Source organism: Podarcis filfolensis, assembly GCF_964270895.1.
Source record: "Podarcis filfolensis genome assembly, chromosome: 2".
Classification (NCBI taxonomy): Eukaryota; Metazoa; Chordata; class Lepidosauria; order Squamata; family Lacertidae; genus Podarcis; species Podarcis filfolensis.
The window spans coordinates 60046774-60061735 of NC_139605.1; the positions used below are offsets into that span (position 1 = coordinate 60046774).

At 43.7% G+C, this 14962-nt stretch overlaps 1 long non-coding RNA gene across 1 annotated transcript; it reads left to right on the forward strand.

Annotated features, from left to right (window-relative positions):
* Window positions 1-1459: 1459 nt before the first annotated feature.
* Window positions 1460-8216, forward strand: LOC310758029. Its single transcript, XR_014545621.1, has 5 exons — window positions 1460-1577; window positions 2370-2408; window positions 4024-4124; window positions 6717-6773; window positions 8025-8216. It is a non-coding gene; the product is annotated as an uncharacterized lncRNA (long non-coding RNA).
* Window positions 8217-14962: the final 6746 nt, after the last annotated feature.

Below are 14962 nucleotides of genomic sequence, written 5' to 3' on the forward strand. Positions count from 1 at the left end.
TCTGCATGGAAAGGCAGATCATCAGATAAATAGTGACCCTGGAGGGAAGGTGGTGGGTGTGATACTGAAAAGGAATGGGTGTGTTGACTACAGTTTGTGGTTTTGAATGAGGTCATTCTAGGAATAGTAATACTACTGCATACAGATCCACATCCCAAAGATGCCTTTTGTTAATAATAAAATAGTATACTACATTATTCCTAGTTCTCCATCCTAACATTTCATAATGAAGTGGTATTTCTGGGCAGAAAGCAACATAACGGCTTCTTCCTCTGGCTTCTACTTTATTACTGCTTTGGACCCTAATAGGCAGGTTGCCCTTGCAAAGCAAAGAAGCTGCAAGTGAAACACAAGAGGAACATGCCATCAAGTCACTTGCACAGATGGGATACCTGTCGCTGGAGCAGCAGCCACCTAGAGCAGACAACGAAGTCCACAGTGAAGTTGCCTAGCTCAGAATATTTGTTTGTTTATGGCCTGCAGGGAACAATCCTTTAAAGATGCTGATAGAGTCATACCTTGGATCTTGAACGCATTGGCTCCTGAACAAATCGGCTCCTGAACGATTGAAACCTGGAAGTGAGTGTTCCGGTTTTCAAACGTTCTTTTGGAAGCTGAACATCCAACGGGGCTTCCACAGCTTCCAATTGGCTGAAGGAGCTTCCTGCAGCCAATCAGAAGCTGTGCTTTGGTTTCCGAACGTTTTTGAAGTCAAACGGACTTCCGGAACGGATTCCATTCGACTTCCAAGGTACGACTGTATTACATGCCCCAGAGATGTGTAGATGTTTCTATCCTTAGTTCAGATCTTGGACCAGCCACTCTCATCCTGACCTACCTTGCAGGATTGTTTTGTGGATCAAAGCTGGAGGGGTATATATCTTATATGCTACCCTGAGTTCTTAGAGGAAGGGTGGGATAAGAATGAAATGAGTGAATAAACTCTACGAGCCAGGAGAGAACTCTGGGACATCTCCCCGCAAAGTTGATAAATAAAAAACAAGTTCTTGAATCAAGAGGAGATTTCACCCATCACAGAGTGAGGAAGCCAGTGCTGAGACTTGCAGCTTACACTACACTCCTTCAACCAGCCTGCTGACCTTAGGAGATTGCTATCCCTAAGGTTAGCAAGATTCAACTATCACTGCAATCAGCTCTTGTACGTGGAATGGGGAGTGGGGAGATGCAAGACGGTCCTTTGACTCAGGTGGCCAATAGTATTGGGCTGCCCTGCAGCTGACCACCATTTGATTCAGTGGCTTAATTCTAACTGTGAAGCGATAAGGGAAAGATATCTCAAATGTGCTGCAGGATTGTCCTAACTGCTTTGAACCAGACCTTTCTGGTAGAAGGTATGCCAGGATTACTGAATGAGGTTTGCCTGAGCAAGGACAGCATCTACAAAAGGACACTCCCTGATTGTGTGCGGCGCCTGGGGTGGGTGGAACAAGTTTTTCTTCTTGTCCATGTTGCAATATGGGAGGAGAGAGCACAAATGACAAGGCGGCAGGGACGGAAGTTCCATAGGTCAAAAGAACATTGGAGAGGCAAGGCTGCTTTTCTTTCTTCCCTACCAGGTAAGGTTGCTTTCCTTTACCTGCTTTCCTTTTCTCCCATTAAGAAAATTTAACTTGATTCTCATTCTGTGTTTATAGAAGACACTATATTTTGCATGTGCATTTGGAGGAGTCTATTGATTTTAGGCTGTTTGCATTACATATCACTAAGGTTTGGGACATTTTGCCTTGCGGCATAGGTTCTTCACCTTTTAGGGGGAGAAAGATGCTGTCTCAGTTGTGGATTAAGACTTCACCCAGAGACAAATCTACAGGAAAAGTAAAAGTTAGGGCTTGCCAGATTTGCATAGGAAAATAAGCATATGCAGGATGGTGAAATTTGCATTGACTTTATGTGCCTGAGTTCCTCTGTAGTGGTTTTGCTGGTTTATTCAGCCTTAGCTGGGGAATCGGGAGGAACTAAACTTTTCCTCTTTTGCTATTGACAAAATTAGTCAATTTGCTTATCCAGTGCTGGCTAATCTGTCTGTGTATGTTATATAGTGGTGGAGGTGGGTGAGGCCAAATAACAACAGGCAAAACCAGATTCTTTTGTATGTGCTAGGATGATATATACTCTCTCAAGGCAAGTCTCCTGAAGACAATTTAAATCAGGGTATTTGGAGCAACCCCATGGCAGAAATATTTTGTCTCCCATGTAAAAATCCCCTTGCCTCCAATAACCTTTTCACAGTCTTTTTCTCCTACCCCTTCCAAATCCTTACCAGTCCCCTTGATATACTGGGAATGTGCATTGTGTGGCCTTAGGAAACAGGTTTAAATACTAATACATCTACATTTCCTCCCGGCAAGAGCTGCATCACGACTGAAGAATGTCTTCCATTTTAAAAGGTGGGTCACTTTTGCTTTGTGTCTATACTGAGAATACTTCTGTTAACAAAGAAGTAGTTACCGTACATGAAGCTGGGTGAGGCAGTTGCCTCAGGCAGCACCTCTCAGGCAGCATTACCCTATTCCGTTGCCCAGCTTTGCCATTGGTCTTCCCAGCCTCTAGGGGCAGAGAGGGACTGGTGGCAAAGCTCTGTGGAATGCCTCCCCTCCTACTGAGTCAGCGAGAAGGGTTCCACCACATGGTAGTGTGGTAGGGCTTTGCACTGGCTTCTCCTGAAAGGATATGCAAAACCCCTTGGCTGGTGGGAGGGAGGGGATCTGGAATGGATTTCCCCCACCACCTAGCAGGGGAGACTCCTTACAAAGCTTGTTCCCCCATCGTGTGGGCAGCAGCAGGGCATTTTACCTCAAGCGTTGGAACCCCTTGGGCCTCCCTGAGAAGTTAACATAATAAAAACTCTCAAATCACCAGCACCTGTTTCCACTTGTGCAACATTCTGCAAGCCCAATTGCTATGTTCTACATCAACTGTCAGAGTCTCTGAATACCTGCTGCTGTGAACCACAAGTGGGAAGTGCTTTCAAGCTTCCCATGGGCAACTGATTGGCCACTGTGATGAGTCACTGCACTGGATAGGCCTTTAGCCTGATCCAGCAGGGCTTCCTTATGTTCTTAGGGACAATGTTTGGCATTCTGAAATACACCTGATCCCTGCATCTCAATAGAGCAGAAAGTGTCATGAACAGCAGTTATGATACTGAAGCCCTCAAATACTCAGTGTCGTATCTGAGTTGCCCCTGTAGTTTCTAATCTTCGGAGATGAGTGTGTAATGCCATTCATAAACTAAAACAGGCTATTTTCTTGCAAGACTAATATGCCCAGCTGGTCTGCCCTCTTGGCTTCCTGAAGGCTCAAGGCTGACTTTCCTTTTTCCATATTCCTTCTCACTTTTGTTCTGAGGCCATCAGAGATAGCCATCTACTTGATTATAGATCCTATGTGAAAAATCCAGACAGTAGAATTAGTCTTTTGTACAGCTAATTTCTTGCTTTTTTCCTACTGGTACACTATCAAGGGTTAGCCAATATGATGCCCACCAGACACTGTGAACTTCAGTTCCCATCAGCCCCATTCAGAATGGCCCATGGCCAGTGGTGATGGAAGGTGTAGTTCAGAACATCTGGAGGACACCTTAACTACCCACTAAAGCAAGGATGGAAACTAGTTGCTCTCCAGATATTGTTGGACTACAGCTCCCATCATCTCCCATACCGGCTGAAGCATCCAATAGCATCTGGTGAGCTATAGGTTCCCCATCTTTGCAAAAAAGCATGGATGACCAAGTTGTGGCATACGCAACAGTGGTTTGTGGCATTCCTAGACTGAAGGCTGAAGGGCCTTTGGTAAAGTGCCTATAGCAGAGAAGCAGACCTGCAAAGCCTTGGCATGTGGCACACTTGGCAAAAGCAAGGATGGCTACCACTGCAATAGTGTTTGGAAGTTTTCTTGGCTGGGGAATGCAGATGAAGGTGATGGATCTTTGACTTCACTTTGTAAACGTCACAGCATCTCTGCTTCCTGTTTCTCTGTTTTCTTTCATCTCATAACCATTAGTGTTTGGGAGAGACGAGAAGGAAAAGGAAAAGGAAAAAGAAAAGGAAAAAAGCCACAAAGAGGGTGAGAAGAAAGATAAGAAAAAGAAAAAGGAGAAAAAGGTAAGAAAAAGGATGCTGAATTAGAGGTGGCTTTTCTTACATTTGGGAGGCATGTCTCCACCCAATGCACATTTACTTGCTTGGTTCCCTTCAAGTGAAGTCCCTCAAGTGAAGCTGTCACCTGTTCATGAGTTGTCACCTGCGAATGTCTCAAATACACACATCTCAGCTTAACTCTGAAGTCTGATGTAAGGTGGTTTCATCAAACTACAAAATAGATACAGACTGTGGTGATTGTCAGGGTGCACATGGCTTCAAACATCAGTGGTGAGAGAGCACTGGAGTCGGAGTAAATGGTTATGCATACACACCTTCAGTCTCTTTCATTTGGTGAGACAGATGATTCCTCAGTACAATGTCCTGAAAGCCTTTGAGTGGTTTTCAAGTAAGTTTTACTTAGAGTAGACAGTTGCGGAGTTTCATGCTCCAGCACTGGGGGGGGTGGAGAGCAGGCGTGGGTGTGGCTGGCGTTCATCCCGGGGGTGTGGTGCACGTTCTGGGGGCGTGGCCTGCTGCCTGCGGGGGTGTGGTGCCCAGCATGGGCAGGGAGGCAGCTGCGATGGCACCCCACCAGGATTGCGCTGCCGGGGACGGTGCGTTCCCCCTGCCCCCAGCTTCCTCCGCCAGTGAGAGTAGACCCATTGAAAGTAATGGACCTTAGTCATGTTCGTTAATTTCAGTGTATCTAGTGTGAATAAAATTTAGCTTACTAGTACTCTTTAAAACCATTCCAAATGCCCCACAGAATGATGGTCATTGGCTAACTTTGTATATCCTAATGCATGAATTTGCAAAAATCAATACAGTAAACACAATCCAATTTTATGAAGTAGCATGGAAATCTTTAATAGCTCATTCACTGTCTGTGCCATATGAAATCATCACATCGGAGCTACTGCAAGCTCATTTCTTCTGCTCAGATGGCAGAACTATTTATCACTCTGAGGCAGCAGCTGCTCCTGTAAAGCTGCATTGATCCAATTAATTACATGATGTTGCAGTTTGTGATAATTTGTCCTACAATGGGAGTTCAAATTATAGGTGATGTCAGTGGCCGCAAAGGACTGACCACATTCTACCAACATCCTCCACGAGGAATACATTTACGCAGATCAGGAAATTCATTTATTTGTGTAACACTTCAAAAAGATATATACAGTAGTTGCTTCACTTTTATATTCTCTGTGCCAATGTGAGTCTAGGTGGCAAGAAGAAAGATATAGGAATGTGAAGGGTAGTGAAAGTTTGGAATAAAGGCCTATGACTGGAGGCTATGAAAGAAGGCTTAAAACTCAGAATCTTTTACAGACACTGGCTCAGATTGTGCATCTTTGTAAACCACTGTTGAGAAGAATTGTTTATCTAACTGTGAGGCTCCCACACAGTGGGTCTGCAAGACATGACATGCCACAATCACTATTTGGCTATGATTCATCACTTGTTTTCTTAAGACCTTTGAAAGCAATGCAGTTCAGCTGACTGTTTCCTCCCTGCTCTGTATGTGAGTCAACCTGCGACCAGCTTGGATAACTAAAGGGAAATTTTTAATTGGGGAAAATGCCTACAGAACTCAACATTTAATAGGGAGATAGAAAGACGCTGTTGCGAAATGTAGGGGGAAAACAGCTGGATGGGTGTGTAGCATCTTTCAAAGGGCACATGATGAGTGAGCTTTTAGGCTAGAATGAGAGTGCGGTGTTTTTTTTACCCTTTAGAATCCACTTTCATGTTCCCACATCACAGCATAGAAGTCCATGACTGGCACAAAGTGCATCGACATGCATTGAAGTCAAGATGCTAATTCGGCCCCAGGTGCCTTCTTTCAGTTACCTTCTCATCCTGCAAGATGCAGTAGGCTTTGTTCATTTATATAAGCTTTGGCAAATGTCGAGGATTCAAAATCTCAAAAGATTCCCATCCATTTATCAGCCACATTTTTTTAAAAAAATCCCCCAAATTTGCCATATGTCTTGTGATGGTAGGGATGGATGGATCTGTCGGTTTAGGTTCTCTGGTTTCTCTTTTCCCCCATGTTGACTGCATCCACCCAGTCCGTGATGCTGTATAGCTTTCAGCATAGGCTGACAATGCATCTCCTTACCCTGACAGCCAAGGAATGTTGTTTTTATGACCTGCCTGAAAAGTATGGCTGTTTGGGGTTGGTGGTTTTTAAATGGTTGCTTTTGTTTAAATTTATGTTGTTGTTGTGTCCTTATAGGGAAGGGTGAGTAAGAAATTGAAGAAACAAATATACTGACTAGCAGCAGCTCCCCACGAGTCTTTCCCAGGCCTTTCTAGAGATACCAGGATTGAATCTGATACCTTCTCTATACAAAGCTGCTTTTTCCCCTAAGCAAGGGGGATGGTTGTGGCTCAGAGGCAGAGCAGACGCTTTGTATGCCAAAGGCTGCAGATCTGATCCCTGGCATGTCCAGGGTAGGGCTGGGAGAGACCCCTGTCTCAAACTCTGAAGAGCTGCTGTAAGTCAGGCTAGATGATGCAAGCCAGGTGGAACAATGGTATGTTCCTGTGACCGCCAGGTTCTGTGTTCTGTACCACCACTGGTCTAATCGCTTGGTTTTTGCTCCCTAGCATGATGGGAAAGATGATGACAGCAGCAGCAGCAGCTCAGACAGCGATTCTGAAAAGGTAATGAGATGCTTGGTAGACTGAATGGGAAGGGGTTCAGCTGCTGGCAGGTAGGTAGGGATGCCGATGCTGAGGCTGATTATTATTTGGTCCCATATTATTTTAGCAGACAACACTCCCCCCCCACACTTTTTATCCAAGTTAAAGAAAGAGCCACTTTCTAAATGTTTGCCTTTCAGTAGGCCTGCTGGAAAGCTAATTGGCAGCCCTGCCTGTATTTACTGCCAATGTACTAGCAGCAGACACAGTCTAGTCCTTCACAGAGGACGTAAACCTTTGTCTGGGCTGTGCCACTTCAGACTTCAGTTGTGGACTTTCATGTTGCAAGGCACTCCGCGGTATCAACAACCACCCATCTCCTTGACATGCCAGTTTATGCTGTGGGGGTTTCATTGTACAGTGGTACCTTGGTTTACGAACTTAATCCGTTCCTGAAGTCCGTTCTTAAACAAAACCTGTTCTTAAACCGAGGCGTGCTTTCCCTAATGAGGTCTCCCACCACCGGTGCCCTTCCACTGTTCGGCTTCCGTTCACAAACCGGAACACTACTTCCAGTTTTACGGAGTTCGTAAACTGAATAGTTCGTAAACAGGGCTATTCGTAAACCAAGGTACCACTGTATGTAGAATCACACAATCACATAACACCCCCATCCACACCCAACGGCAGTCTGAAGTGGTACAAACCAAATGAAGGTTTTAGTACCCCTGTGAGAAGTATTGGAATATTTATATCCCACCTTAAGATTGGATGATCGTTAAGGCAGCTTACAGTAGACTGCAATAATGTATGGACATTTACAAGCCTGAAACCCACACCACTACACCACACTTTTAAGTTCTGTTGCCAATGGATGGTCAGTCCCAGTGCAACTGGCGGCTGAAGCTGAATGTGTTTTTTCTAGCAGGGAAGGGGGGGAGTAAGCAGTTTCCTATAATTGCTCCTTCTTTGGCTGGTGGATGGGCCAGACTGCCCTCATTCTTGCTATCATCACCCTGTATTTGCATGCTCTGGGCAGATACAGTGAGAAACTGTGTGGTCTCAGGTGCAAAAGCACTTCTGTCTCTGAAGAAAAGAGAAGCAATGGCAGCGAGGATGAAAACTGTCCCTGATAAAAGATACCCCTGCTTGAACTAACAGAAGCCTCTGCTTTTTGGAATGTGGTTATCATAATGAAAGGCGAAAGAAGGTTGAGGGATTGTGAAATGTTCCTCAGCTCCAAATTACATTCTCTCTTCTTGTATGCCACAGGCTCGCAGTGGTGACAAGAAGAAAAAGAAGGAAAAGGATTAAATTTGGGGCAGCCAACAACTAGCAGAGGACATGAGCCGAGTTGCCTAAGAATGTCTTCAGGGCATTTGGAAAGGAAGAAGTGTCTGGGTTCAATGCATGTACGAAAACGAAGTGTATTTGTTTTGTTTTCCATTAAAACTTAATACTCTGTTTAATGCTCCCTTCATAAGCAATCTGCTTCTAGCCTTAGTGAAAGGTGATAATAACTAAATACCATTGTGGTAGGATTCACATTGTGGAATACCCTGTTGCAGGAAGGATGGCATAATCAGCTCTATAAAAGTGAGGTAGCAGTGCCACCAGCTGGTGCTACAAAACTGCTGCATCTATACTCTAAATCTTATCTAATGGATGCTTGTCAAGCCTTTTTCAGCATGACTCCACAGTGCCCAAAGGAAAACAAAAATGCATTAAGCATGCAGACTAGGCTTCTGGCACTTGTTAAGTAATTATGAAACGTGGTCCAATTGTGCCATGGAACTTTCCCACCACCTCCTCCCTCCCCCCGGCGTCTCCCACCCCACAGTCCCTAAACCTGCTCTAGAAGCTTGGGGACAACCCCAGAAGAGAGGACACAGATTTTGCATGTGCTAACGGTTATCTGCACATGTAGAAACAATTACTGGATCCCAGGCAAGTCAGGATTCTCCCCCCACCCCCAATATGAAGGAAATATAATACGCATTCTCATAAGGTCTCGTCTCATGCTCATCAAACATTTAGCCAAACACGTTTGAACATTCCTGCTGAGTTTGTTCTTAACTAATGACTACTATGGGTATGCACTTTTTTTAAATAAAAAAAATTGCTTCACAAAGTGGGGAGGGGAGGATGCTGGAAGAGACCTGTGCAGGAGCTGCAAATTAGAAGCTACTATCTTTAATCCTAAATGTCGAACAAGTGTTCAGATGACGTTGTTTGATCCCTAACAAAGCAGAGAAGATGTTAGGGGTCTCAGAGCTCATCAAAAAGTAATGTGGGAGCGAGAGGGGAAATAACATAGGAGATATCTGAAATCATAGAACTGAAGAGTTGGAAAGGGAGCCCGAAAGTAATCTAGTCCAACCCCCTGCAATGCAGGAATCTCAACTAGATCATGCACGACAGGTGGCCATCCAACCTCTGCTTAAAAACCTTCCAGGAAGGAGAGTCCACTATCTTCTAAGGGAGACCGTTCTATTGTCAAAGAGGTCTTACTGTTAAAAAGTTATTCCTGATGTTTAGTTGGAATCTCTTGCAACTTGAATCCATTTTACATAAATGAAGCACGTCTATAAAGTAGAAGAGGGGAAGGTGTTTTGTTGTGGGTTTCTCTGATTCCACATAGGCTTGGATCACCTAAGTTTCAGTTCCTACTGAGCTCTAAACTTGCTGTGTGGCAAGTCACACTGGTCTCAGGCAGTCATTTCCCTAGGATTCTAATGTTGCAGGGGATAAGTTTGGTTATAGGTTTTCTTTTTTCTTTATATTTGTATTCTTATCTTGAAACCCAATTAGAAAAAATGTTTTTGTTTTTTTAAGTCATGTGGATTGACAGTAGAAAGGCATTTTGGAGAGAAGCTCTTTGTGCTTTTAGGCATAGGTTCATTTATCATATTTATATCCTGCCTCCCCCCCCCTGCAATGGGAATGGAATGAGCTAGATGACCTTCAAGTCCCTTGCAGCTTAATGGCTCTAAGGCTCTGGGGTCTGGACAGCAGAACTATTCAAGTCAGGGGTAGCCAATGATATTGGATTCTCATCAGCTCCAGCCAGCAAGGTCATGGATGATGGGAGTTTCGAGTCCAGCAACCTCAGGAGGTCACCATACTGGTTATTTAAATTGGCCAAGTATAGGTGATTGGTTGCTATATAAACTGACTGTATAACATAACACCCTTTCCAGGGTTCTAGCCAACCAGCCAATCCCTTTGCTAGGATTGAAAAACACCCACATGTATTTCATTACCCCCTTTGACACACAACCTTGCATAAAATAATCAGTATATAAACCAAATGCCTGTTATATAAGGCATTGAAGGGTGGAGCAGAGAAAGCAAGAGAGCCAGTAATGATTACTTAAGAGATATCTTGTTTACATGCATCCACTCATATTTATATAACCATGTCATCACACACAGGTTTCCTTTAGGAGTCCTTGAACAGAACATCTGAACAACAACCATAGCAGCATCTTACTTAATTATAAGAAATACTCAGGCGAGCTCACACATATAGGAATAATTACAGGATCTCTGTGCGTCAGGCACTGTCTGAAAAACAAAGTCTGTATTGTTGGTCTGCATCTATGTGTGCATGTCATGAAGATCTAAAACTCTAAAAACCATTTCAAATAACATCTGGGTAGCAATGTTGTGATTGTATTCTAATGGATTTCTGTTCTGAACACTCGGGGGAATGTTACGGCAGGGCACCCTTATGGAAGGGAAGGTATCTGTGGTTTTGGCATTTGGATAGCTATCATGTGAATGACTACCAGTAGCTGCAGCTTGTTGTGAAATGGGATTAATAGTAGACGCAACAGAAGCACATGAGCCTATTTAGTTTGTAGCGGTCATAATCAGTGTCTATACAATTTGTAAGCTGGCCAGAAAGCAAAGTTCTTATGAGGAAGAAGAACCAGGGAGATTCTAGTGGCTGGCATCCTTGTGCATCCTAAAACCCATGGCCCTAGCAAGAGGGTCCAGAACTGATCGCCAGAAACCCCTTTTCCTGTAACTGGGACACAGCCTTGTCAGCTTTCCTCCAGTCCTCAAAGTAATTTTCTGTATGACGTGGAGAGAGCCAGACAGATGATATACATATATTTTTCAAAATTAAATGCAACTATGCTTTGCTAACTCCTGCCAACCTAGCAGTTCGAAAGCACCTCAAAGTGCAAGTAGATAAATAGGTACCGCTCTGGCGGAAAGGTGAACGACGTTTCTGTGCGCTGCTCTGGTTCGCCAGAAGCAGCTTAGTCATGCTGGCCACATGACCCGGAAGCTGTACGCCAGCTTCCTCGGCCAATAAAGCAAGATGAGCGCCGCAGCCCCAGAGTCAGCCACGACTGGACCTAATGGTCAGGGGTCCCTTTACCTTTATGCTTTGCTATTTCAAGGGATTGAAAAGGCACATGGTCAGAGGCAAGGGTTTCAACAGAGAGAGGGAAAAAGAGGTCCTCAAAGAAAGTGCATGGCTTCCTTCAAAGTACCTTGGGGAGTATAGTTTGTTATGAGTATTGAAAATCGCAATCTCTGTGAGGAGTGAACTACAATTCCCAGGATTCTTTGGGAGAAGTCATGTGCTTCAAATGGATGGTGTGTGAATGTGACCAAAGCCACTTGGGAAAGGAGGATGAGCCATAAAGAGCTGAACTGCAAGCCAGGTCAACCTGACCGGACTGTCATATCATTGCTGAATCAGTCGTTGCCTGCACTTGCGCGATGCACATAATGATTAGAAACTATGTTGATGTTTTCATGCCAGAAGCGAGTTCTCACAGCTCTAATGCTAAAAGTACAAAACAATCAAAATCCACTTCCGCTAGCAACATGTTTTTGAGATCTTGATTTCCCCCACCTTTTAATGGGCAACATTACCTGCAAGAGTTCCTTTTCCAAAATTTATCAGATCTGTAGAAACATTTCTGTTTTTGTGAAAAGGCTGCATGGTTTTCCCCATGTTGGTGCATCAATTGCATTCTTTCCCAGAAAAGTTTCATTTTTCTACAATTGGAACCTGCTTTTTAAATGCACATGAGGATACACCTTGGGAAAAGCCCACAGGGTTGACCAAAGTGCTTGACCAAAGTGCTTTGGAAGGATATAGAACTCCATAAATGTTTTGTTCTTCCCTTGCTGAGATGGTAGGCTTTGCTGTGACATAACTTGAAAGCTCCTGTTATGTAGCAACTTCCTGACGCGTGCAAAAGCTGGTGTTCAGACTCCCTGTGATTGCTGAATCATTAAAACAAGTATGATTCACTCAGTGCCTTAAGTACATGATGGTGATGGTGCTGAGGAGAACCCCACAGATTACATATTTGTCCCAATTTAAGAGCTGGTTAGCATTTCTGTTTACAGTGAGTTCTTCTAAATAGCAGTCCACCCACCTGCAGTCTTTGGAAAGATGAGAATTTTGCACAGATGATGGAGTCTCATCAACAATTCCCCACAATTCCCTCATGTTTTGGCTTGATGGAAGCCTTCTTCCACTCCCACAAGTGGCGAAACATCCAGGGCAAGGCTGGATGTGTCACGCAACCCTAAGTATTTTATTCTAAGCCAGGATTGCACATGCTTATTTAGAAGTACCTTCTACTGAATTCAATGGGACTTCCTTCCAGGCAGAGTGGATAAAAATCAATGATTTTTAAAAAATCAAAAATCAGATTTTTAAAAATTTTAATTGGATTTTTTAAAATTTAAATTGGATTTTTAAAATAAAATGCTTTTGGAGGAAAAATCTTTCAAAAGATAGTTTTCTATTTAAGTTACGTTATAGTCCAAAGGCTATTCAACAGGAAATAAGGATTTGTTTCAAGTTTTTCATGTGTGCTAAAACTCAGTCTAAGTTTTCTTTAAAAAAAATTGTTTAACCACATCAGCTAACAAACATGGATACAGATGCTATAATGTTATTCTTTTAGTTAAATAAATTGTTTAATTGTTATTAAGGAAATGATTATTTTTCTCCTTCCAATAAAGTACAGCAGAAAAATTGTCCAAATATAAACAGTTAACTTATTAAACCTCACAATAATTTCATAATTGTATATGTATTTCTAACAGTATAACCAAATCAGTAATTTTCAATATAACCTGTAAATACTACTTATTCTTCCAAAAAATGAAACCTTCATCTGGTTGTAAATATTAAGATTATAACAGCAAGAATGAGTCTTTCTTTTTTAAAAAAGATTTAAATCAAGTCTTACTGAATAGTGATTTAAATTGTGATTTAAATTTGATTTAAATCAAATCCACCCTGCTTCCAGGTATGTGTGCCGCTGAGAACTTTAGCTTTAGTTTCATCTTGTTGCAAGAACTCTGGGACTTAAGATGTGATTGCAACAAGCAGACCAGAAGAATACAGACTCCTGTAAAGAGACATCAAAGCCGTTGATTTGTTATCAGATTGCAAGAGATAGCCCTAAGGTGCTTTACTTTCAACCAGACTCTTTCTCTCTCAATCTCTCTCCCTCTTTATGCTGGGCCCGGGGGTAACCCGTGAAACACGGTCCAGGACCGGTCTAGAACCCGAAGGTCCCGCTGGGAGTCAATCTGACAGGGCCAAGGCAGGACACGAGGCAATGACAGGTGCAGGATCTAGAATACAGCCATGTTGCTCCCACAACCTGGGGCGGGGTCCGACAGCCTTTTATCTTTGCCGGGGTAGCGGCCAGTTCTGATCCCCTGGCGACTCACCTCCCTGTCTCGCCCAAAGGCGAGCACTCTCCCTGCGAGTACTCAGGTCTCTCCTGCTCTCAGACCTTAGTCTCTGCAGCTCGGGAGACGTCAGTGGGTTACTAGACCCAGGGGCCACCTCAGCCTCCCCTGACCAAACCGGTAATGGAGCAGCTGTAAGTGATGGCCCAGCTGAAGGCAACAAGGTAATTCTCGCATCTGGAGCCAGGGCAGGCTCAGGCCCCTGACTCCGCCCAGCTGGTGTTTGTTGCAGGGGAACCTGTGCAGACTGGGACTCTTCAGGATCAGGCCCCAGACTTGGCTCAGATGATACCTGAGGCAAAGGATCCGGTGCAGACTGAGTCTCCTCTGGTTCCAAGTCCGAGCCTGAGTCCCAGGCCATCACACTCTTGGAGGTCACTTACACATCACCCCACCCCCAAGGACAGAAGAGGATACAGACTTGCATAAAATCTGCACATTATAATTGATATAGAAAGATGCCAGCTTTAGAAATAATTATGATAATTTAGATGGGGTGAGGATCCTCTGGCCCCTGGGCCAAATTAAACCCACCTGGGATCCCAACTTGCCCCACAAAACAATTTCCACCAAAACATGCCCCCCTACCCCTCACCTTACGTCATCAGGTATGGGGCAGCGAAGGATGTGGCCACAAACTTAACCATGAGTTTAAAGTGAGCTTGAAGAACCCGACTGCTCCTACTGCAGTAGCAATTAGAATGATGGAAGATGGTACCATTGAGAATGAATTATCCACGCGAAATTTTGCTTCTGTCAGTTCTTTTTAAAAGAACCCCATAATAAATCCATTTGATTTCAGTCACACAATCAGGGTTGCGACTGTATCTGAACATGAAAGCTTTTGGTCGAACAGTACCATAGGGATTGAGGTGGTGGGGCAACAAATCCCCTATTGGTACATAAATGCTCACTTATTTATTTATTCTTTAAAATCCCTCACCAACAGACGGCATCCGAATCAGGAAAGAAGTGGATGGAAAAAAATGGCCCAACATTAAAATTGGTGAGAAATAGAAGTGTTTTGAAATCCATTGGGGAGACGGGGCAACCACATTGACTCTTGGATGAATGTTCCCTTGCATACTGGTGCAATGGAGACAAAACAGTAATAGATTTGTTTCTTAATGGGCGTGCCTAATAAACCTGTTTAAAATTCCAACGTTGCATGAAGGAAGCATCTACAGTATAGAGATCCTTTCGCATTTCATTAAAAGGTATCATATTCTGTTGTTCAGTCAAGCACCAGTTATGGCCAAATCACACTCTGCAATATTCCCCAATCAGCCCCAGTTCATATTAACTCATACTGCTGCAAGCTTTGGCAGTGTTGCTTGATTTCAAATAGGATTGCCAACTTTTGAATCAGCTGCTGCTGTCCCTTTATACCAGTGTTTTGATCTGTGGCTTACTCTCAAACCAGGGTTTAAACAAACCAGAGTTCCCAAAGTTCAAACATCATAACG